At 37.2% G+C, this 26724-nt stretch overlaps 1 long non-coding RNA gene across 1 annotated transcript in view; it reads right to left on the bottom strand.

Moving 5' to 3' along the window:
• The window catches only part of LOC110365503 (uncharacterized), a 117184-nt gene that overhangs the window by 55831 nt on the left and 34629 nt on the right, over positions 1-26724 (bottom strand). Inside the window, exon 2 of the long non-coding RNA XR_010473228.1 lies at positions 2268-2330. This is a non-coding gene — a long non-coding RNA (uncharacterized LOC110365503). The remainder of the gene's footprint in view (positions 1-2267; positions 2331-26724) is intronic.

Below are 26724 nucleotides of genomic sequence, written 5' to 3' on the forward strand. Positions count from 1 at the left end.
ATCCTTTAACCACTGTGCTGACTTGGTTATCCTTTACAAGGCAAGTACCAAAGATCTAGTGACTGCTGATCAATGAAGTCTATTTTTTCCCTCAAATACCCTGCAGTCCAGAGAATCATCTCCCTGTGTGGGTGGATGGTAAAATTTTTGGCATTCACAGCTCCTGGTTTACACAGTTACCAATATTTCCAAACAAAGTAGAAGAGTATCTCAGACCAGGAGTAACAAATGTGTTGTTGTTGTTTGTAGATTACAAAGCACTTAGCAGAAGTACTTTCAAAGGCAGGTTTTTAAAAATAACAAAAAAATTGCATTATCCACAGTGAAATTTTTCCCAAAGACGAGGTGAAGTAAAAAAAATCCATGGTGGTTCTAATGCTTTTTAACTGGTGAGGAACTCAGCAGGAAGTTCAGCAGTGTGTGTGTGTACGTGTGTATATATGTACATAGGCATGTGCATGTATGAATACGGACACATGCACATGCATGTGTGAGCATGTGTGTTCCTCTGTGTGTGTGTATGCATGACACTTTTACAACAGAAGTTTAAGAAAACATTATAAACAGGATAAGTATATGTTCTACAATATTGCAATAACACTGATAAGAAAATAATAACTGTTGTGCATTAGAAATAGAGAAAATGCCCATTACCTTGTAAAGGATCTTGTTACATTCTTGTATGGGTCCTTCAAACACTAGGTCTGATCTGCCACATGCCCATCTCTCACCTTGAGGACAACCAGTGAAATGCCCACTAAGTGTTGCTGTGCAGGCATGTGAATACATGGGAACTTTTAAATATTTGTTGGACTTTTTTTTTTAACAAAACAATCTTCTCAGAAAAGGAAGGTACAAACACAGTATTATACTATAAATTATCACTACTCACCTGTGAATGATATCACAGGAAAACCAGAACATCAGGAGCTTCTATCTTTTCATCGTGTGCTGCTTTCATGCTAAACCTGACTTGGTACGTGTCCATCTCTATGGCTTTGGGGGTTGCCAAAGAATAGCTGAATGAGGGCTTGCTTCTGTGTAGGTGCAGGGTGCTGTCTGACCAGGGCAATACTGTACCAGTCCAGTACCAGGCTTGGAACTAGCTTGTGCTCTAGTCACATTTCTTTGAAAGAGGGAAATAAGACTCAGAAAGATTTCAATGAGAATTATAAAGTTCTGGTGGGGGCAAACCTCATGGCAAGAGCCACCACTGAATATAGTAGATATCACAAGCCTCTGTGTCAAGACTAATTTAGTGACAAAGAAATAATTTCTTTTAAAACATGCATTTGAACTCTTAAACTGTACTTTCCAAGTGAGTGTTCAGGTTTCATTAATTCAAGATTACATGTTTAAGAAGACCTTTTCTGTAGCAGAGACTTCTTATCACCTGGAGTGATACTATAGTCTATTCTTCAACACTGTTCATATCATGTGAAGTGCACTCATTGCCAGGACAATTTTTCCTTTTGCTCTGCAGTCCTCAGCATATCTCAACTCCTCTGTTATCTCTGCTCTCAGCACTGAAGCTCTGTACCATCTCAGAGGCTCTGAATAACCCTTCTGTCTTTCAGGTTACCTCGTTTTCGCAAGTATGGCTCTACTGAATGCAACTAACAAGGCGAACTTGACCTTCTTGGTTTGTTTTTTCAGGATCATTTTTATAACTTAATGTGTGGGAAAACCTTTACATTTGGCTTACTGAGGCCAAAATTTTTATACGTGTTTCTTCATAAGGCCTGGGTTTTTATATATGCACACATGACAAAGGTCATCTGAAGGTCATTTGTTCATTTATAGGTACCTTCTTTGAAACGTGTTGGTTAGAAGGAGAGTACAGGAGTTAGAAAGAGACTGGAAAAAGAAAATATTTTCTGGAGATATAGCACTAGTGGTATTTGTAAGCTTAGTTTCATGGGAAAAATAAGAGGGTAGTGAAATCTGTGCTTAATCCTGTCAAATATTGACTCCTGGATGCTGTAACCGTATTTACTCCTGTTTGCTTCTGGGTCCTTTGGCCCATAATTTCATCTGTATTTTTCAAAAAAGATATAATTATGATTAACTGAACAGTTGCAAAAATCACTCATTAATGAACAGTGTTTGACAAGTGTAGAATACAGCAATAAAGCTTCTACCTCAAAAACAGTTACTACTCCACTATGCTTAGTAACAATCCCCTAGAACCCAAAAGAACTGGTAATTTCTTAGTCTCCTCAGATAACGAGCTTTTTTTTTAAAAAAAATGTACTTGTCACACTTACCAGTTTTGTTTGTCACATTGTCAAACCTTTGGCTTTCTTAATCCATTTATCTTTAATGTATCCCTGAAAAAAACAGTCAGCTAGTGAGGAAGATGATGATTTCAATCATGTTGATTTGTCAACTGCTGTACATATTGAATGATTAAAAATTTAAACAAAATCACAGGTATGTGAAACACATAAATGTCAATTAGTAACCATATATAGAATGATGTATATCCATGCAAACTCGTATCATGATTGTCAAAGTGCAACATGGTGAACTTTAAAAATTATTAAATCAATCAGAGCCTAAAATGTTTAAAATGTGGTAACAATTCAGGGAAACCGTATCTCCAAGAGTAGAAATGACCTGAGAGAACATTTAAGAAAAGTCTTTTCTGAGGCAAGAAAATGAGACTTAATACATGGTGGCTGTCTGGTGTCAGAAAAACTCAACCACCTCCCTCATACCACTTGTCCTTGCCTAACTCTCTGTGCCACCTTTTGCCTAACTCCACACACACACACACACAAAGTTGTGCAAGTAGGAACAAGTTAATGAATTTATTTCAGTTTAGATTGTGCAGATAATATCTTCAATGTAGCCATCTATGTGCAATGATAAATACATTGTGAGTTTCATAAACAAAATGCATTTTGAGTTTCAGAAATTATTTTTTTAGCCACAGAATAAATCCTAGCAGTGGAACAAAACTGAAGAATGTATTTTTCCCAAAGAGATGTTTAGAGTTATTTTAATCATAATTCTCTATTGCACTACTTTGAACCTGAAGTTAACAGAGGATGTTAATAAAACCTGGCTAATATAAAGTTTTAGTAATAACTTCTTAAAAAATGGGTATATATAGATAAACCACCATAAAATAATTTAAAAAAATGCCTTTTAAAGGGGAAATAGAGCTAATGTCAAATGGCTGAGGAGCCTAAGAGTAAATTAAGAAAATGGCTTGTCCTGATGGATTATAAAATGAGAATGTATTTTTATACCATGAAAAAGAAGTTAATGCACATATTATATTTTATTATACACATCACCCGTCCCTGGATTTTCTCAGTAGTCGGCCAAGCTAATCGTTGACTAATCTTTCCTCTGCAGTGAGACATGTAAATCAGGAAACTAAACTTTCTTAGCTATGTTTTTTTACCATCAAAACATTCTTGGAAAAACCAAGCACTTCACATATAACCTTAATCTTTTAATATGAAAATATTCTACTAGAAACCTTCTTTCAGAATTCAGGTTTGTTGTTGTTGTTATTTTTGTTTGTTTGTTTGTTTGTTGTTGTTGTTTTTTTACAGAAGAGAAAATGTCCAAAATATTTTCTGATGAACGTATGTGCTGAGTAGTGGACATGCTCAATTTAAACTGCATTGCACAGTATACTGAACACATGATCTTTTTCATTCTAGGTGGCTGGAAAAGGTTTTGAGAACTTACTTCTCCAATGTGAACATGTAGGCCAACTGGTTCAGAATACTCACATAGTGCAGGCTGGTGGAGACCCATAAGGATCAGCAAGTCCAACTCCCTGCTCCTTGCAGGACTACATAAAACTAAACCATATGAATAAAAGAGTGTCATCCAGATGTTTCTTGAACTCGGACAGGCTTGGTGCTGTGACCACTTCCCTGGGGATCCTGTTTCAGTGACGGGCCACCTTCTCAGTAAAGAACCTTTTCCTAATATCCAGACTAAAATTCTGATGCAACTTAGTTCCATTTCCTCATGTCTTGTCACTGGTCACCAGAGAGAGGAGATCAGCACCTCCCCTACCCTCCTTGAGGAAGTTGTAGACTGCCTCAGCCTTTTCCTCTCCAAGCTGTACAAGCCAAGTGATCTCAGCCACTCCTCATAAGTCTTGCTCTCAACATCATCTTCATTGGTCTCCTCTGGACACACTCTAATAGTTTGATGTCTTTCTTCATTCAGCATTTGTATTGAATGGTGTGAGAGATTGACACCAAAAACTAATCTGGATGATCTGAAGCTCAGAATAACTGGAGAAGATATATGGTAACAGCAAAACACAGCTGAAGAGATGTGAAAGACTTGTCATTTGTGATTCTTCTTGGGCCAAAGTTTTTGTTAAGGGAGGAGTTTTTGAAAGGGAGGAGTTTCTTCATACTAGAACACCTTCCAGGATAAGTAGTTGTGAAGGACCAACCAATGAAGAGTGCATATAAATTTCCCCTAAACAGTTAATGCACTTAGAGATTTTTAACACTAACTAGAGCTCCAAATTTGTAAAATGCACTTGACTTAATATTTTGTTGCAGAAACTCTCAAATTAGATTCTTAAATGTTCATCTGAAAGTTAAAAGGTATATCCATGATTTCCTCAGTCAGAATGAACACAAAGGAAGAATGAATTCATTTTGGACAAACTGGAACATAACAGTGGACATGAAGAGAAATATTCTGTTAAGCATTAAGTGCTGCATGCTTACAACAAAAACAGAACTCCAACATTCAATTTTGCAGTGCCTTAATAGCCATGCAAAGTACGTGAGGTCAGGAGACCAGCATCAGATGTTTAAAACTATAATGATATTTCAGTAAAGATTTTAGTCAACAGGATTTGTAAAACTTGGAGTTGTGATTCACAGCAATGGAATGCATCTTAGCTTAAAGATTTTTATTTTTCACAAAAAGAAAATCCAATTGTCTCAAAATGTCCTAAACATAACCACACCTTTCATAAAAATGGAAGATAAAACACAGGTATGTAGCTCAAATTATTTAAATAGTTTTGGAAAGTAAAAGGTATCAAATCTGATTTTCTTGTTTTGCTGTGTTCCCAGATTAACAGTCTGCAAGCTTATTGCCATAAGAAAGTATTTATCACAATCTAACAAAACTCTAGCATCCTTGGGAAATATGACAGCCAAGTGGAATTTGTGCAGACATGTTTCCAAAGTTCATAAATGGGTTAAACCCTCAGAAGTTGAAACTGATTCCAAATTCCTTGAAACCAACCCAAAGCAAATGCAAAAAGAGAGGCAGAGACGGAAGAAGAAAACTTTCCCAACTGTTTGACACTTTCCAGCATGCTACTGTGCATTAATTATTTACATACTAAAGCCCTGCACTTACCAAAGGTACTGCATAATGAAAGTAATGAAAATATAATAAATCATTAACAGTGGGTGTTATAGGCACATAAAAACTAATTACATCTCATTCTGTTTTTGAAATTGCCACATGGCCAAATTTTAGGATTTGAAACTTTGTACATCAAGGGCTTTTATGTTTTGCTTTATTCTTGTGGATATAGTGGAATAATGTAGAATTAATTCTGCTAATGCATGACATGGTGACTAGTGACTGCTTATGAAGATTTGCAGACACTCCGGTTAGAAAAGCCCATTTTCAGACACTTAAACTTTACCAGTCTCTAAGATGTAGGTTGATATTTTTCATGCCACTGTCAGGTTGATTTATTAACTTACTTTGCAGCTATGAAACATAAGCCATTTCTGAGAAAAAGACCAAAGAAAATGTATTGTTTTACCCACATTAATCAAAGTAATAATAATGATGCTGATTGAAAAAAACAAAAAAAAAAAAGGAAAAAAAGAAAACAAAACAGCTGAAAAAAAAAACTGGTGGAAGCCACTGTTCAAAAAGCAATTTCACAAGAATACCACTGAAGTCCAGATGTGTCTGTCTTGATTATTCCCGGTAAGATGAAGTCAAATTTAGCCAAGTTTGAAAACTTAGAAACACAACTCAACACGACTAGCAACAGATTTGTGCATGTGAGCATTTCTCTCCTGGCAAAAGAGAATCAGCACTGCAGACTCTGTAAATGTTCCATTTGTACTGCCCACGAACGACCTAGAATTGCAGAAACCTAAAAGATCTCTAGGTTGTTGTGAACTGTAGCAGGACAAGGGTGGGACACAAATATTAAACAATGACCCTAGGAGGGAAATGAACAGTTGGAGCCAGTGGGAATGGAGAATGCCCATGTGGCTGGAAAGGTGACCACATGCCAATAAGTCAGAGAAAAAAAAAATGGATTATGAGTCAGGAAGAACTAGCACTAGCTAGGCAAACAGACTGAGACAACAAGGAGAAAATGAAGTTTGGAGGAGTGAGACCAGTGATGAAAATGCAATAGAGTCAGGAAAAAAAGAAAGATCTGTCGGAGACAATGCAGCATAGATCAGGTATAGGAGTAGTTCCACACTTCTACATCACATTTCCTTCTCAGACCTTGCAAGAGAGCCAAATTATAACAAGTCTTGTGATTTGTGTCTGCATAAGAACTGCTACTAATTCAACTGGGAAGGTGTCCCACGGTAGTCTCAGTCTCTGTACAGCTGGGCAGATGACTGTTGCTGCGCTCCCTGTTCCACTTCCAGAATGAGCAGTAGAGCTTTGCGCTCTGGATTTTACCATTCCACAAAGCTGATTTTCTTTCATGTCACTAAGATGCCCACAGACTAGAATGACCACGCTGTTTCATATTGTTTCTTGAAGGCCCCACTTGGTTTCTCTGTGGCACTCTCTCATGCACACACACACACACACACATGTGCACACATACAGACAAAGAAAGTAAAATGAAATCTGACAAGTAATGTAGATGAAAGCTGAGAAATAATACAATTATTGTTTCCCACATAATCTTAATTCAGCTTTTTGTGCATGGATTTTAGGGTACAGTTTATAAAACTACTGTATAATTTCGAACACGAAATGGACCTGTACTGGAAAAGAATGAGAGTTGTGACATGGAGACAATGTTACCTACAGAGGTGAAAAGCAGAACGAGGCAGAACTTCCGGAAAACTGGTTATAAATGACGTGATTAGAAAAATTCAATTTCCTCAAAACCTGATAGTTTTATTGGTTGTTTGCAGTTCTGATTTCAAATAAATTCACAACATTCTTCATTAAAAAAAAAAAAAAGACAATTACAACCCTTTTACCCTTTTTGTTCAGTTAGATGTTATTCAAAGAGGATGAAAGATATGTTGAGAAGCCCCTCATTACCAAAAATAATTAATGAAGAAAAAAATAAATGCTTAACTCCAAACACATCAAACAATGCATGTTGCCAAATGTTGAAACATTATTTTGTTTTTCCCCATGTTCTCAGCAAAGACCTTGGAGAAAAAAAGATATAATCTTAAGAAGCCTTTTGATTTCAAAAGTTTCTCCAAGTTCTAGTCTCATGACTTCTGCAGCCTTGGGGAAAGAGATGAGACAATAACATGCTCTAGACTTTCAATGTGATGCTGGACAACTCCCTAAAGCTGAACTTTTTCTGGGTCAGCTGCTAATGGACTGTTCTTCATTTTCTGGTTGTCTAGATTTACGTTTCTGGATGTGATCCACAAAAATAATGGATCCTCACAATGACAAAAAGGTGATAGAGACTGCACTTTGAATATTCCACGTCTGGCTTAAGTTACCTGAAAAAAAATCCATGTTCTGCCTGTCTTAAATTTGACACCTAAAGCTAACGACTGGTCAACCTTCATGTCTGTACTGTAGTATGCAATTTTCACTGTGGGAATGACTATAACACTCCACTGTGAAAATGAAATATTTGTGAAGTGTTTGTTCTCAATTGACATATCCCATAATAAATCTCAAGAGAAAATGAATAATATTGTTTTCAGATGTGGGTTTGGCTAGTATGCAGGAAATGGGCCACACAGTGAGCAGCAGGGAAAAATTATTGAACAGTTGCTAATTAAACCAAGTAGAGCTGTGCCAATTTGTCCAGTCTGTGCACAGAATTATACAGAAATCTTGTGAGGGGAAGAGAGGAAAATAGATCTCCTAGTGCACATGCAGAAGAGGTAGGAACTGGGTTTATGTAGGAAACCAATTTCCACATTTCCTAATTTGCATGATTTTACTTTACTTTTTCTACTTTTCACATTACTTGTGAAAAATGTCATTTACAGGGGAGCAAGCTACCAATATTTCATCTGCAATGTCAGAATTGCAGCATGTCAGCTTCTAGTGGCAGGTGCAACTACTTTAACAAACCAATGTTTTTACTATCAACAATGTTATAGAACACTTCTGGCACACAACCTTCTGGATATAGGAGACACTGTGAGGGTCTTTTGAAGGTTATTTATTTATGTTGGAACAATATTGATTTTCACTCTCTTTAGTTTGCTTATGTAATCTACATTAGAGGCAGTGCAAGTTGTGCACAAGGTGCTGTGAGGAAGGACTGCATTTGTTGTTGACATGGTGCCTTTTCCACCCAACATAGGGTCACGTGGCCTGGCAAGGAATCTGCTCTGAACAGCAGTTGCCATTCAGTGATTGACACAAGTGTTTCCCAACTCTATTTTATGACTTATAGAATGACTCCATGACTACAGATGACCTCTAACAGATATACCTGGAGACTTCCCAGAGGGTTGCTTCTTAATGTATTTACAGATCTTTGACCTTCATAGCAGGTTAAGAGAAGGAAAAGCAAGCAGCTCCAATCCTTTCAGACATTATCAGTCTGAACAAATACTGTCCTAACATGACTGCTTCTAGGCCACATGCCTCGTTGCAGATGCATATTCCCGTATATCAATATTGTCTCCAGATACCTGGCTGCTGAAAGACAGGTCCTGACTAGTTTCAGACAAAAAGGTAAGAACTTTGTTAGACTACATCCTTCTAATTTAGCATGTTAGAACAAAATGATGAACATGAAGAATTCTACCACATCTCTTTTCTGTATATAAGAATCTATTCAAAATCAATCAGTTAATCAGTTTTTTAAATGTCTGGTTATTTAATTTCTCAGTAGAATATCACTCCTGCTATCAGCAGCATGTTTTCCTTGTAGGTTTGGCAACTATCAGCAACCAACAATCATGAAGGTTTTTCCTGGCATTTCTTTGTCTGGAAGTTGGTATGAAAGCAGAAATAACTTTCATTAGCTGCAGTGGCTATTAGAAACCTCATCTAATTCAAGGGCTAGACAAAAATGAGCAATGCTCAGTGACCTAAATTCCTCACATATTAACACAAAGCATATTTTTATTAGAAACCAATATTTTTAGAAATTTGAAAAGGATGGAAATCCAAAAGGAACAGAAAAGGGGACAAACCTGATGTTTTATAAAGTAAAAAAGTAAAAAGTAAGGTAATTTCATAAGGAAAACACTAAACACAGAAACAACTACAAGGAAAAGAAAAGTATTTGCCAACATAGTATATCCAATATTCCCCAAACCTAAATCGAGTTGCTCTTATAGGTGAAAAGAAAATCCACTGTGTCTACAAACCGAATGCAAGATCAGTAGCAGGAGGATCTGCAGCAATAACACCCCACCAGTCGTCATTACCTATTTCTAGATTAAATATTCCAACTGGTATTCAATTTGCTACTATCCCCTCAATAAATCCATATTTTATGTCATGGTCTTTTAAACTACTTTTTTCTGCACATTCTGTTTCCTCTGCAAAAGTCAGCTTTGGGACTGTCATCAGAACAGCACATGATGATGCTAAAAGATCACATGCAAGGTCTATGTGCTCAACAAACACCTGACATCACTCACCATTTTGATTGTGTCTGCATCACTGATATAATTTTTCTTTCCCCTCAAGACAACAATTTCTACTATTTAAGATGTGCCAGAATGACCACATAATGACTGCAATGTTTCCTTTATGTCTGACCATTTGACATCACTGAAATGTCTCAGATGAAGAATGTATATTTTTAGAGTAGAATATGACTAAATTATCATGGTCCCACTGAATGTATCATCAATTCAAAACTACTTCAGTTGGAATACTTAGGAATGATTGAATAGGACCACAGCTTTTAGAAAGATTTTCTTCTCTTAATTCACTTAGGTTTGTTTAAAAATCTGACTTGTAGAAAATAGACTTCTTGCTCCTCTATTTTGTCAGAATCTTTTTCATGACAGATTATCTCTTTTCTTGACTTGTTCTCATGTTGTGTTTAACATTTCTTTTAAAGGCAACAGGGCAGACTACACAGATCTCTTGAAAAACTATGGAAAAATATTGTGCCTTTTTTGGAGGAAATAACCATGGCTGGAGAGAGAAGATTCAGAGGTTACAGGCTGAACTCAAGGCTACAAGAATTTCAAGAAAGATCTCTAATTCTGTGGCTCACATGCTGACTACTGAAAGGAGGAGGGAGCACCCAGCTGTGCCTCAGAGACTGTGAGGTATTTCCTGGGAAGCAGAAGGGTGCCTGAGGAACTTGCAGCAAGGTGAAAGACTGAACTGAACATGTAAATCAAACCTTGGAACAAAAGATCTATCTTCAAGGAAATTTGGCAGGAAAAGAGCCAATTATAACCTCTTTATTTTTATTATTCCTTCCCTACATACACTTTGGTATTTTAGAGACTTAAAACCCAATGGTTTTAAACTAAAACTGTGTTCTTTCACATCCATCCACAGTTCTTGTGAATACAGAATTTCCCCATTACAAAAAGTGGGGGGAGGAGGAAGAAATCCTAAGACTGGTAGATAACAGACATGCAGATCTCAGAAATTAAAATTCTTCTTAAGGTACATAGTTCTTTCACTGCTTAGTTTGTGACTACTCACATTTGTAATAGCATTTTTCAAAGAGGTCCATTTATAACACAGAAAAAGACCAGAAATAACTTATCGTTGCATGGAAAGAAGAGCCAAAATGTTTGGTCTCTTCTTTACTTAGCATTCTGAAATGGCTTTGAAAGCTTTACCATAAATGAAGCTCAGGCATTTTCATAGGAAATGCTTTTTCAGATGAATATTATCTTCTGGGTATATTTAATTACTACCATAGGCATTTCTAGAGAAAACCAATGCTTCTATCTTGAGGAAGAGGATGGAACACTATCATAATCCAGACCTCCATTCAATGAAGCTTTATTTTCCTTTAAAAATCACAGATGACTGCTTATTTGGTGAGGCACTAATCCCACTTAGGTCTGCAACTGAGAAGGCTCAGCAAGGCCAATGTTTTTCAGGAAGACTACTGCCTCTTCACATTAATGTTGGTCAATTCCTATTTTTGTCATCTGTGTTCCTGCTGAGAGCTGCCTCTCATCCTTAGGAACTCACTGAGCCTCAAAATGGGAAAAAGCACACCAAGATAGCACTCTCCTGTGTCAGTTCTCCTCCTTGCAAAACTCTAGGAATGCTTAAAGCCTGAGGAATGCTTGGACTATAAATCGAAGGGAAGAGGGGTTTTTTAGCCTTCATATTGGAAGAGTACTGATGTGGCAAAGAATACGTCTAGATTAGTATACTTTGCTGTTTAGAATCCTGATGGTTACTGGCTAAACATGGACTTTTCAGAAACTCAGGAGAAATATTGGGGAAGTGACAGCTGAAAGGCAAAGAAGATAATGGTGTTATTGCTATAATATTAAAATACTTGGAACAGTGAATTTTTTTGAGTCTACATCACAGATACGTTAAGTCTAGAATACACAGATAACTTTTGTTTGTGTATTTTCAGGCTTTTTTGCATCTTCTACTTATTAAGTAGCTGGATGTAACTATATCCTAAATTATAAATACTCTGTATAACAATAAAATGAAAGAGAACCAGATGGAGGTAAAAGTCAACATAATCTCACTAGCAGAAGAAAGAGGAAAAGGTGTTTAGCAAGACCCTGAAAATTACAAGCCTGGTACTTCAGTAATGAACTGTTTACACAGCAGAAAAAGTAAGCTACATGTGTCTGACCACAGTCAGCTACATGTATCACAGATCTGTTTAATTACTAAAGCTTCAGACAAGCAGCTACATTCTTGTGTGAAATTTGTCCTTTCAATTTCCATATAGATATCTGAAATTTCTCAATACCACAGGGCTGATAGCAGACTGATGACGAGAACTGATTTTATTAAGCTGATCTTGTAGTTTTGTTTCAGTTACTGAAAGAACATTTTGCAGAATCCTGCAGCCTTCTCCTTTTCTATGACTCAGTTCCACACAACCCCTTTGGTATTTTTTTCCCTTTTCACTGATATTCTAATCAGCTTTTTTAGCACACTAAGAGAAGAACAAATGAGCCAAAGAAACCCACTAAAATATGCCTTTGGTTATAGAGCTATCCTTTGTCACAATCCTGAAAATGAAATAAGAATTTTGTATTTTCGATCCATAAGCTCCTCTGGCACCATCTTCAAGACTATGCAGAAAGACTTTTCATAATTACAAAGTGAAAGATGTGTTAATTGTTTGAAAAACTACCTGTTCTACCAATTGTCACTACAAATCTGTTTGTTTTCAGTTTTCAGCTAGCAATAATCCATAAAAAAGAAAAGGATTTATTTAAAAAAGAAAAGGATAATTAGCCACCCGTAAGGGAGTACTTAGTGTAGAACAGACAGATTCAGATCCCTGCTGAACAATTGTGTCTTATCAAATATTGATTCAAAGAAACAGATCAGATCATGAAGAAGGGTGTGATTACCTAACAGAAAATTCTTTGATGACCCTTCTATGAAGTGATTGCTCAAGAGGAAGCATCACTTAGCATAAGACTGTCACCTTTTCAAAGCAGATGACTTTATTGGTAAACAAAATGGTTTATGGTGGCCGCAAGGCAGAGTAACACGTTACAGTTGTGCAGGTCTATCCATCAGAAAAAAAAAAAAAAAAAAAAAAAAAGAAAGCAGCTGCCAAACTCAATAGATTGAAGCGAGTGATGATTTTGCAAAACTCCCTCAACCTGCTGGTCACACTTTTCATAATGCACCCCAGGATACCATTTGCCTTATTGGCCACTAGGGAACATTGCTGGCTCATGGTCAAACTGCTGTCCACCAGGACTCACAGGTTCTTCTCTGCAATGCTGCTTTCCAGCAGATCAACCCCCAACCTGTACTTGTGCCTGGGATTATTTGTCCTCAGATGCAGGACCCTACACTTGCCACTGTTGAATTTAATCACATTCTTCTCTGCCCAGCCCTCCAGCCTGTCAATGTCTTGCTGAATGGCAGCACAGCCTTTGGGTGTATCAACCACTCCTCCTAGCTGCTTATCATCAGCAAACTTGCTGAGGGTGCACTCAATCTTTTCATCCAGGTCATTGATGAACAGGTTATACAAGACTGGGCCCAGTAGTGACACCTGGGGAACACTGCTAGGCCCAACTGCCCTCAGAGACAAAGGACTAGAACAGAGCTGGCACATCTTTAAGGATGCTTTCTGTCAAGCACAAGAGCTCTCAGTCCCCAAGTATAAGAAATTTGGTAAGGAGGACAAGAGGCTGGCATGGCTGAGTCAAGACCTGCTGATCAAACTAAAGGGCAAGAAGGAAATGCACAGGTGGTGGTAGCAGGGACAGATATGCTGGGAAGAGTATAGGGATGCTGCCTGGTTGTGCAGAGATGGGGTCAGGAAGACCAAGGTGCAGCTGAAGCTAAACTTGGCAAGGGATGCAAAGATTAACAAGAAGGACTTCTGTAGGTATGTCAACCAGAAAAAGAAGGTCAAGGAAAGCCTACCCCTCCAGTGAGGAAGGCTGGTAAACTGATAACAAGAAATGAGGAGAAGGCTGAGGTAAACAACTTCTTTGTCTCAGTCGTCACTGGTAAGTTCTCTTCCTATGTTTCTCAAGTGGAAAATGAACTGCAAGAAAGGGACTAGGGGAGCAAAATCCTGCTGTAAGTGAGGATCAGGTTTGTGACTACTTAAGGAATCTGAACATACATAAGTGTATGGGACCTGATGAGATGCATCCCAGAGTCCTGGGGAAATTGGCTGATGTAGTTATCAAGCAGCTCTCCATATTAGAGAAGTCATGGCTGTCAGGTGAAATCCCTGGTGGCTGGAAAAACAGGAATATCACACCCATTTTTAAAAAGGGTAGAAAGGAGGACTCTGGGAACAACTGACATATCAGTCTCACCTCTGTGCCTGGGAAGATCATGGAACAGATCCTCCTAGAAGCTATGCTAAAGCACATGGAGTACAGGGAGGTAATTTGAGACAGTCAGCACAGCTTCACCAAAGGCGAGTCCTACCTGCCCAATCTAGTGGCCTTATAGGATGGAGTACCTACATCAGTGGACAAAGGAAGGGCTACAGATGTCATCTATCTGTGCTTCTGTGAAACCTGTGACATGATCCCCCACAACATCCTTCTCTCTCAATTGGAGAGGTATGGATTTGGTGAGTGGACTGTTCAGTGGATGAGGAACTGGCTGGATGGTTGTACCCGGAGAGTAGTGATCAATGGCTCAGTGTCTGGGTGGACACTGGTAACCAGTGGTGTCCCTCAGGGGTCTGTACTGGAACAAGTACTGTTTAATATCTTCATCAATGACACAAACAGTGGGATAGAGTGCACCCTCAGCAAGTTTGTGTACGACACCAAGCTGAGTGGTGCAGTTGACACATCTGAGGGGTGGGATGCCATCCAGAGGGACCCAGACACGTTTGAGAACTGGGCCAATGCAAATCTCATGAGGTTCAACAACGCTGAGTACGAAGTTTTGCAGGTGGGCTGGGGTAACCCCTGGTGTCAATAGAGGTGGGGGAAAGAAGGGATTAAGGGAAGTCCTTCTGAGAAGGATTAGTGTACACTTGCAGCCCAGAAGGCAAATCGTATCTTGGGCTGCATTAAAAGGAGTGTGGCCAGCAAGGCTGAGGGAGGAGATTCTGCCCCTCTGCTCTGCTGTGGTGAGACCCCACCCGGAGTCCTGCATCCAGCTCTGGAGCCCTCAGTACAGGAAAGACATGGACCTCTTGGGGAAGGTCCAGAGGAGGCCACAAAGATGATCAGAGGGCTGGAACACCTCTGCTGTGAGGACAGGCTGAGAGAGTTGGGATTGTTCAGCCTAGAGGAGAGAAGGCTCCAGGGAGACCTTATTGTGGCATTTCAGTACTTAAAAAGGGCCTATAAGAAAGATGAGGACAGATTTTTCAGCAGGGCCTGTTACAACAGGATAAGGGGTAATGGTTTAAAACTAAAGGAGGGAATATTGATGCTAGACATGAGGAAAAAATTTTTTACAATGAGGGTGGTGAAACACTAGCACAGGTTGCCCAGAGAGGTGGTAGATACCACCTCTGGAAACATTCCAGGCCAGGCTGGACAGGGCTCTGACCAACCTGATCCAGTTGAAGATGTCCCTGCTTATTGCAGGGCCATTAGAGTAGATGACCTCTGAAGGTCCATTCCAACCCAAGCTGTTCGATGATTCTATGAACTAGACTCTGCACCACTGATCACAATGCTCTGAGCTCTGCCACACAGCCAGTTTTCAGTCTGTATTCATCCAACCTGCACTTCCTGTGCTTAACTATGAGGATGTTGTGGGACACAGTGTCAAAAGTCTTGCTGAAATCAAGGTAGACAACATTCATTTCTCTCCCTTTTCATCCCAAGGGCTCCGAATGCTCGAAATAAGATGCATATTAAGTAAAATGTATAATAATTTCATTTTGTCCCCGTATTTCTTCTGTTATTATTTCCTGTGGAGACTTATGTGCTGTACTTCAGAGTTTAAAAGAATACAAGAACTCTAATTTAGTACTTATGGAATTTATTTTGTCATTTAATGTTCTCTCAGCAACATGATAGTAGACCAACAAAGCTTGAGGAAGATTTGTTTCAAATACAGAGGAAATTGTTCTCTGTTTGCAGATTTATTGATTATACCGGCTGTTGCTTAATTAACATATAGAAACCTGACAAATTTTTATTACCCTTCCAAAATACTATTACAACACTGACTTTCTGTAAATTCTGTAAATTTACAGTTTCATTTTTTTTTCTGCATTTTGAACTTTGAGCCCTGCGTGTTCCTTCACTCATTGCAGCAGCTAAGCCATATGAAGCAGGAAATTGAGCTTGACCAAATCCTATTTTACACTCTCAGAGACTCAAAATGCTGAAGTCATCAATTGTATATACAAGAACTAGAAAAAAGTCCAGGTTATGCAAAAATATTCATAGTCAAATAGCTGTAACTAGATTGACAACTTGTTTTCGTTCTGATACTTGGAAAAATTGTGTGTGTTTTTTACTTGTTTGGTTGGTGGGGTTTTTTTGTTTGTTTGTTTGTCTGCTTTGTTTTGTTTTGTTTTATTTTTAAAGAAAAGATAAATTAACTCCATTAATGAAACAGCATACTTTTGCTATAATCATGCAACGGCTAAGAAGGAAGGAAAGGTTCTTGGCAGGGTCATAGTGACAAAATATATTTGCATTTATTTGTAATCAAAAAAAGAGAAAGCAACAACATGTAGGTCATCTACCAAAAGATCTGACTGCCTGATGAAGGAAAATTTCTCACTTATAGCTTAAAACACAGCAGGCAGAGTATTCTTGGTAAGGTTCTGCCATCCTCCAGGAATCCAAATATTCCTTGTGAAAGACTATCATAAATGTCATGAACAGATCAATTAGGAGGGATTTTTCTTTCAGTTGTTTTTTTTAAGCAATTGTACATCAAGTAAGTTTATACCTAAACAACACAGTAATTACATACTCATTTCACTCAGTGTGCCTTTAGTATCTGGACTCACACAGTTGTGCCCACTGACATTCTATTTGCATTGTCTTGTTTAGAGACAGTACCATATTTATCTAATTTCATATTTTTAATTAAACAAGTTTCAGGCACAAAAGTTTATGTTTCTGATTCTATTCTTACTGAAGGCACTGGAATTTTTCCATCTTTAGCATGAAGTGAATTCAGACATGATGCAGTACATGCTGTGGTAGTGAAAATTAAATTATATCATCCTTTTGTCTTCCATTTTCTGCCCCAAATTAGCACTTATACTTTGTTAACAATGACTGAAAATAGTACATTTAGTGATCAGCAAACTAACATTTCTTCAAATTTTCTGATGAAGCTGGTTTTTCAGAAAGCTTGTAAAGCATATCATAATCTAAGATTACTAACTGAACAAGATTACTAACTGAGCAAGATTTAGTTCCAAAAAAATGTTTATACTAATCAGTTATTTGTTATAGCTACAGCAGAGAATATCTGACTAAGCAAGATTTCTGGGTTTTGTTTTAAATCAAAGTATTATGAGATGTAATCTCTTTTTGTTCCTTTGTAATTTTTCTTCAAATCTGTCAAATGTAGAGATGAAAATATCTAATACAACACTAACTTGTTATTCTAGAAAAATGATGTTTCCTAAAGAGTCATGTTTCTTTAGGAAATATCCATTTTTACCAGAAGTATTTTCATAGGTATTATATTGGCCAATTTGCCAATCAGTAAAATAAATAAATATATTTTTTAAAGAATCTGGGGCTTTTATCTGCTCGATTCAAAACCAAAACAGAACAAAAAAATGGAAACAAAAACAAACCAACAGCACATATGTAGTTCTGAATTCAATAGTGTGGAGTTTCATCTGATTCCTGTAGAGCTGGTTTGGCCCATCTTATTTATTTGGACTTTTCAATGAATTTGGTAGTGGTAAAATGTAAAGGAAGTGATTGTTTCAATTTTTAGGAAGCTGGTGTTGATTTTCATAAATAGAACCAAATATCATCATAATTATTTTACATGGCAGCACAAGGAAATACTACATCACTTTGGAATTTCAGGTAAATTAAAAGCATACTGAAAAGTAAAGCCCCAAGCTGCTCCACAAGGGAGTCACAAGAATAGGAGAATATTACAGGATCAAAAAGAAAACCAGAACACCTGTTTTCTTCCCTCCAAATAAAATGGCAATACACCTGAAACAGCCTGTTCAGTTACTTAAAATAAAGTACTTGGGAAGTGTTGCATGTCTGGAAACAGTATTCCTCGTTCTCTAAGTGTTGATATAATTTTAAAAACATTGCTCATGATAGAGAAGATTTTGCAGTGAAAAGTCTCTTGAGGCCTGAGAAGATGTAGAATAAAGTATATCTTCTGCAGAAAACTGTCATCTAAGAATGTAATAAACTAAATGAAATATGTATATGAAATATTTTTTTCTCCATTAAAAAAACTTTACAAATAGATTAACCAATGCTTTTGCACTTGGAAAGGAAAGTGGTTTACATTTTTATGTCAAGTTTCATTTTTCAAAATATTTCTACACTCTCTTTGATAGCATTTGTTTTGGCTGATGCCATTACCCTTTACTTCATTAGTTATGTTATGTTTGTATCATGTTTATATTGTAAACATTGTAAAATGAAATTAGGAATAGCTTAAGTACATTTGCAAATCAGATGTTCTCTGAGAGGTCATCTTTGCTGCTTATGCTTTTCTTGATTTTATAAATAGCAAACAAATTCTGAACATGAAAAAATACTAAGTTAGGCATTTAAACAAAACGTAATAATAATGATAATAATGAAGAATGTTGAACTTGAAACTTTCTGTCTTTAAAATGCAGACCCATGACATTTCTTACAGTTAATTTTAATTAGATTTCTCCTGCTATACCTTGCCATGAAAGAAAAGATATTTAGTTTATAAAAAATGTTATTTAATTGGCCTAGCAGCAGTATTATCAAAAGTTGAATAGGCTGCCTATGAATATATAGGCAAAGTGACAGACAGTCAGTTTCTCCAATGCTGTCATCTATCTCATAATTTTCCCCACATCATTCTTACATATTTTTAATAGGGCAAGAGGAGGAAAATGAGGGGTGCTTTCTGGTTGCTTTCCCATCCTTGCTTTTATACAAGAAAAACAGTAATAGGGCTTTCCATATCACTGGGATGATCAAAAGGCAGAAGCAACTTTTCTGTTAAATCTGTTCCTCTTCTCCTGGTCTCTGCAGAGATAAGATTTATAGCTTGGTCTATTGGTATGTAGGTCCTATGATGTTTTATGCTGTTTTCCCATACTGACAGATGCTATTTGGAAACAAAAAGAGAAATGGGAAAGATTTATTACTCAAATGGATTACAATGGAAACCATTTTACAAAATATTAGGATTTTGTCCTGCAAGACAGAAGAAAGAAATATGTCAGGATCAGATGTAAATGTTAATCTAAATTTTTTTTTTTTTTTTTTAACTGTAAACAACTCTTTCACAAGTAATATATCTCATCTGAAAAACAAAACATCTGTATCATGGAAAAAACCCCACCAAATCTAGCAGGGAAAAAAATGGCAATTGCACTTGAACAGATTTACTATGTGAAATAAGTCATACACATTACAAAAACATTCCTGATAACAGTGACAGATCCACTATGCAGTAGTGTTGGCTCAGCAGCCTTGCTGAAAATGCCAAATTTCCAGCCTTCATGTGCTAGAAACCTGGGTGGACACTAGTTTGAACACCAACTTTCTAAAACTAAACACTCTCAGATCAAGTTATTATTTATACACAAATCATTTTGCTGGTGTTTCCAAGTTAGCAAAACCAAGATAATGCCTGAAACATCAGTAGGCATCAGAGGAGCTTAGTGGTTGCATTTTTACCCACTTGATAGAAGGGTTAGCTTCAGCTAAGGTGTACAACAAACCCATGGTACAGAGCTCCCTTGCTATGCACCTAGCCACCTAGCTATGTCATGAGGAACCCAGCAACCTCTTTCTGCTTCCTGAACTGTTCATTCTCACTTCCCAACTTCTGGTCCTACTGTTAGGGGTCACCGTGACATAGAGCTTTACTGAAAGCAAGTGGAGGTAGCTTGAAAGACCACTGTCTAAGACGAAGTGCTCTTTGCTACAGGTGGTAATGAACTGTGCAAAATCCCATTAGTTTTCTAAGTTAAAGGCTGATATAATTTTCTTTTACTGTTGGTCAGAAGATCACATCATTCTAGGTATTGCTCTTCAACCAGTCACAAGGCCTTGAAAAATGAAATAATCCTCAGGTTTCCTACGCCAAGCATATTCCAATCGAGAAAACATGTTCAGTATCTGTGGTTTTCATTAAGTCGTCTCTTGTTACTGTAATATCAAAGAAAAAACAAAAATGGGGAAAAGGAGATTCCCATTTCTGGAGCCACCACAAGACAGCAGAAGCATCAAAGGTAGGTTCCATACCTTTGCACATAGTTTGTGATGGGCTACAGCAATTTGAGACGTCCAATAGAACATCCTTCCTTGTTTAATGGAATGACAGCTAGATGGATCGAGTAAACCTTCAGCTGATGTAATCTTTCCTGATATATTATAATATTTATGGGTGCATGCATTTATTATATATGTATGTATGGTACAGATTTTTCCAAATTCTCACTCAATTTTAGAGATTTTAAGTGCAAAGCTAAGGCATGCAAGTACTGATGTAATAATTCTGGTTATGGGACAAATTATGCAGGTCCACCCATTGGCGGATACAACTCAGAAATGCACCTGATATTTTCAATACTTACTTCCTCTCCCTTTGACACATTAATCTGTTGTTGGAAAGTCAGGCATTTCCCTCTCCCTTCTTTGGCTGATGCTTTAGCTGTCTTGGCCAGTACACAACTGAGCAGTGCAGCTGAGTTGGGGGAAATTATACATAGCTGTCAGTTGGACTAATGGAAAGAATACACACCCTGGAAATTATGGTCTTTCAATATTGTTGGACAGCAACATCCTTACATCCAAGATAATATGAATGTAACCCCTGTTCAAGCAAATGTTTTCCTATAGCATTGCATAAAAGCTGCTTTCAGGCTGTCATGTGATGTGAATTGTTTTACCCTTCAGATGATGAGGTATTTGGGCAAAGTGACATTTTATGTACTTTTGTACTGTCCAGCAGAACATCCCTTTTACTACTGTGTTCTATAGCAGATCACAGCCCTCCGTCACCTGCAGCAAGGGAAGTAGGACGTCATGCTATGTTTAGAAAAGCGTCTCCGGTGAAATTGCTTTATGTCATAAAATTTCATTAATCATTTTTCAACAGAAGCAAGTAGCATAAACAGAGGCTTTGCTTTTATGAAATGCTTTATGGGGAGGGGCAGGAGTCCACCTCTTTACCTTAACAGTTCAAATTCTCACTGTGACAAGTCAGCTGTTCCAGCATCAAAAGTCCACAGAAAAAGTCTCCAGGAATACAATAGGTAGAGCTGTCCTCATTTAGTTAAAGATTACCACCAAAATGTAATTGGAACATTTGGATAAAAGTGACCCTATCTTCCAAATTTCTCAGGCGTCCAAGTCCTACACACTTGGAGCTTCTTAACATCTAATGCTTAAACTTTAGTCTAACTATATTTATAGACAGACATTTGTGGTAGTAGGTGAAGCTACAGTGAGATTTCTCTTTTTCCAATGGTCTTCATGAAAAGATCTTACTTCATAGCTGCACTTTATTGTAGAGGCATCAGTTTTGCTCTGAGTGGCAATGTACCCCAGCAAAGAAAGAGGGAAAAGCAACAACAGGACACCCTAGGGACCAAGCTCGTCTCTGCACTTATTCTTACAAGTAACCCACCATGGAAGTTCTAAAGGTTTTCTGGTGAATGACAACACTAGAGGAGACCTCTCATCTCTCAGTTTTCTGATTTTCTGTGTCTAGAGATATGACCACAGATTGTGATCTTTCCTTCAGTCCAGGTGTTGTGGGAAATCTGTTTCCTTTATCCAGCCAGCTTTCCATGAAATTTCTAGGAAGTTAATTCCGTTCTTTTATACAGCCATCAGAAAGCTTTGTCTGTTCTTTTTCAACAATAATCAAACTGCTAAGTCTATCAGTGTTCTGATTAACACCATACTCAAAGGAGCCCCAAGGTTTTGGAAGGAACACCAGAAACACTTGCATCTTTCAACGTATTGGCAGACAAAAGGAGCATCTGGACAAGTAAGAAAGCAAGGGAGTGCATTAAGCACTTTAATACAGTTTACTGTAAAGTAAGTCCTGAATGGCAAGCCTAGTACCCTCCTGACCACCATAAAGAAGTTTGACATACTTATTTCCGTTGCCTCAGAAGGTAGCCCTTAGGATTGTATTCTCCATCAGAGGAAATGATGTCCAAATCAAATAAACCAGTGTTAGAACAAATCCATATGGCAAACTTGACACTTGTACATATACAAATTAGGGCTATATTATTAGGTGATCAACCTGAGAAGCCCAAAGAGGGAATTTCAAGACCTGGAGCCAGAGAACTTGAGTATCATTTTTCTTTCCTGATCCTGATATGATGAGAATAGTTTGGCGTTTTGCTGAGAGCAAAAACAACTTCTTTTTCTCTCCTCATTCCCATTGTCACTAAAAGCAACCACAAATGATTAGGCGAAAGAGTGAGTGAAAGTAGCTAACAGTTCATATTTACCAAACATAGGCCTAGGTTAAAAGTAAGACCAAGATTAGAGACTTAGCAGTCTGACAGGCAATTCTGGCATTTACCATTCTTTGTGTTTTGGTCACATTGATACATGATTAGACCTCTTTTGGAATTCAATGGTGTCTGGGATTACAAATCCCAGTGGTTGTGGTTGCTGGAAAAATGCCCAGGGTATGGTAGAATTTGGCCTCTCAACCTCTTGTCTGGTCTCTGTGCTTGCATGTATAGAAACCCAGACACAGCTATGCTCTGCAGTCTAGACCAGCCCTTTGGATGTAGGTTCTTAAGGGAAAAAAATACACCTCCTGCGTTCTACGTAAGACACTTTGCAGTACACTTCTGAACACTGAAAATATCCATCTGTCCTCCAAGTTAAGCAGCACTGGAGTCACGGATAAGCCAGCTTTCACTACATGAACCATCGTCTGTGAAGATGACAACTGAATGAGTTCAGGCAAATTTTATTAGCTTTCAACAGGTCTTGGGACACTGTATTGATCCACACTTTTTCATTTTTTAATGGAAGATTTATGTACCTGCAAAATACATTGGCTCTTCACAACGATAGATAGACAGATTGGTGTTACGTTTCTTGCCAGAATATTTTTGGTTGTTGAAAGCTCTGAGCTGAAGAAAGGGGTAAAACAGAACAATATGCTCTCTTGCAATGGTTTGCATTTGTTTAATGAAAAGTCACCACATTGTAAGATAACTTGAGTAAATATAGCTAAATATGCAGAAAGTCAAGGATGTACTTAACATCACTGTGACATCAATTATCCTGTTCTTCTCATACAGCAGTTTGCTGTATACTTACGTAAACCTGGGATACATCCAGATTAAACACATTCTTGCCTGTGTTGCCTTTTTTTTTCCAGATTGTTCCACTGGAATTTGCCCAATCCAATTTATATTAGCTGACTTAGTAGTTTCCCCTTATGATATTTCTTCTGGAAATGAAGACTTACAAAAAAGGTCATGCTTTACATGCCATGTTTCTCCAATAGCTGCTTCCTTCCTTTTATTTTCAACTGCAAAATAATATTTTCTAAATGTATTTGGTGGGAAAAAAATCTAACCACAACATTACCTGACTGAAGGGAGACAACATTGTAAAAGTGGAAAACTCAAGAAGCAATATGAAAATACAGTTGAAAACTAAGGGCCACATAGGGTGTTATGAAGATCACACTAATACTACACTATCCAAACAAGGACCATCACTTTGTGTTGATTTTGGAGTTATCCACTTTCTGGAAGGAAGGTGGTTGAAGAAAACATAGCAAGGAGATATAGAGGAAACAGATCTCTGATCCCTTAGAAGTTACTACTGTGCTTCTTCCTGCCCAAATTCATTATTTAGATGGTTCCTACAATACACTTTATAGACAGTGTCAGGGTTATGGGGTTGTGTTCTCTCCGTCACTTGTTGTTCTACACTGGTCAAAAAATACATCAGGCATTAACTCTTTCACCGTTGTATGAGACAAATTAAAGTCACAAGTATAAACGTTTATACAACTTCAGAAACTGCAGTATGGATATTTTTGCAGAAGACATTGTAAGTTACTTCCTGCAAAAACTACTAGTAGTTTAGAAAGGGGTGTTTTGAATGAATTCTGAGTAGTCGAATAATGGCACAGGCTATTTATGAATTTTCTGTACACAATGAAGAAGTGAAGGGCTGCATTTTACCATCTTTTAGTATAGCTTGACTCCAAAAGATTTGTATGGGGTGTTTTAAACCTAATACATATGTAAACTGCAGGTGGCAAAGGAATTATGTTGTTCCCTACACCTGCCATAAAATCATTGGAAACAATAACAGAGATTTGAATTGCCAGTTCAATTCATGAAATTATACAGGCCCTTTGTAGCAAAGAAGACCTCATGTGTTTCCATTTTGAGAATTTAATTGGGAGATACATTTCTGCATGTCCCCTAGACAGTGCTAAATTCAGAGGATGGGTGTGACTACGACTATTGCATCCAGTAAACAGTCCACTAGAAACACAGTTACAATCTGGCTTAGAGATAGAGAATCTTGATTCTGTTTGAGTTCACCTTTGTGTTTGATTATTCAATTTAATTGTTTCTAAATCTGATACTCTTTTCATAGTTCTTAACTGAAAATACTGAAAGGGACTATTTGACTGGGCCTTTCAGGATGAGAAAATAATAAAATCAAATGAAAGTCAAGTGTCCTGCTGTTTGGTCTGACAAACATTAGTGCCCAAGGTAGAACATTCTGACTTATAAACTCTTCTAACTGCTAACTGCTCCCATTAAGAACAGGCTGACAAGCTTGAAACCATGAGTCTATTACTAAAGCAATCATCAACAAGCTTTTTCTCTAAACACACGTGGCATTTTTTCATGACAATGTTGTCCAGCAGCTCAAAGAAAGAATGCTGAGAAAAGACTAACTGATCCAAGCCTGTTTTACTGTGAAGTAACTAGATGAAGACTTCTTTCTTTCTTTTCACAATTAAGGGTAACAAAATAAAGAAATGTAATTGTATTAGCACAAATATAAAACATTATTCCCATAGGCACCAAACCTTTTTAAGGTATTGGATCAAATAAAGACAGTGAGAGTCAACTGAACGATTCTTAGTGTTAGTCTAGACTCAGATTAGTAAGAAAAAGACATAACATTGCCAACAGGACTAAGGAGAAGAGATAGTTTTACTATTACAACAGTTTTATTTGTTTAGAGTTTCATAGTAACCAAGCTAATCTGAAAATATGGAGCTCACAATGCACAGGGGTGTTCATTGCATAACTGAATGCAAACCACAATATGGTGTGTCATATTTTAAACTTTAACCACAAAGTGATGTAATCGAAGAGTTTGATATGTTATCTAACTACAGACCTATAATCAGCAAAAATATTATATTTATGAGCTTTTGCTTAAGAACTAGAAGCTAATTGACAGGTCTAAATAGATGCCTTTTCTATTATTAAAAATTCAATGAGAGAAAAGCATACCAAGTGTGAAGGCCCTTAGTTAAAAAGACAAAATCTTCAGACAGAAGTAAGCAATAAATAAATGTCTGTTATTTCATATAGTGATATACATAGCATGGTTTGGGTGTATATGTACATATACATGTACATACATATATGTATGCTTATATTTATATGCATACGTATATTGATATGAATAAGTATTTACATTTATATAAAGTAATTTTGAGTGGAATGTTTTATAGTTACTATTAATTTTAAAGGCTTTTTCATATACATGTTTTTATAAAAGCAAAATTTGCATTACTGTACCCAGAACATCAGAAGTTGAAGAACTAACTGTACCCATTTCAAAAGAAAGGATTCATCTGCTTATACTCAAGTTTGTACCCATGTAAAAAATTTGTATTTCTCTTGCTGTTTGTGTTAGACTAACTGAAAGCAGTGTATCCACCTTTTTATTTTAAATAAATAATATTTTTAATATTCATTGGTAGATACAGGATTCATTGTCCCTGGTAGGCCTTTGATGATGATCTAATCACTCTTGTCCCCAGCTTTCCCGCTCCTCACCCCCTTTTTTAAAGAAAGAGATGCTAACTGGAAAGGATCCAGCTGAGTTATATTGTAATTAGAAGAGTTATACATTAAACAACAGATTTGTAACAACATGGCTCACAGTCAGTTCTCATTTACTTTCTTCCTTGGGATTAATCCCATTGAAATTCCAAGAACTGCTTTGAGTTACACCCCTGAAATTAAAACCAGAATGAAACCTGTGGATTTTACTAACCAAATCACATGATCATTTGCTGTTAGTCAGAAGTTTCTGTGTATAGGCACGGAAAGTCATAAATCTCTTACAACAGCAAGGATTTTTGGCCAGTTGTGATCATCTTTCAATAGTGGATGGTCTTGGTCCCAAATGAATGTGAAGCAGATTATGGTTTTCTATCAAGGAAACATAAAAATCTGCAGTTTTACACTGCCTGGATGGGAAACTAGGTGATACTGGATAGACTTGAGAAAAATTTGCTTTGTGGCATTCAAAGGAATGAGGGTTTGCAATCCATAATTTTTCAATATTTAAAAAATGAATATAATTTTGATTCTGAAGTATGAAGCAAATCAAACTGATTGAAAGGCTTCTTTTGCCCCAAAAAAACCTATATGCAGTGACATATCATATGGTAGAAAGGCAAAATAAGTGTCTGGAACAGTTGAAATTATTGTTTAGGTCATAGTGCATGATGTGTCAAAACTCTGTTGTATCAAGTTGTGGTTTGGAAGGTGCAGCAAAT

Source organism: Columba livia, chromosome 1 (assembly GCF_036013475.1).
Source record: "Columba livia isolate bColLiv1 breed racing homer chromosome 1, bColLiv1.pat.W.v2, whole genome shotgun sequence".
In the NCBI taxonomy this organism is placed as follows: Eukaryota; Metazoa; Chordata; class Aves; order Columbiformes; family Columbidae; genus Columba; species Columba livia.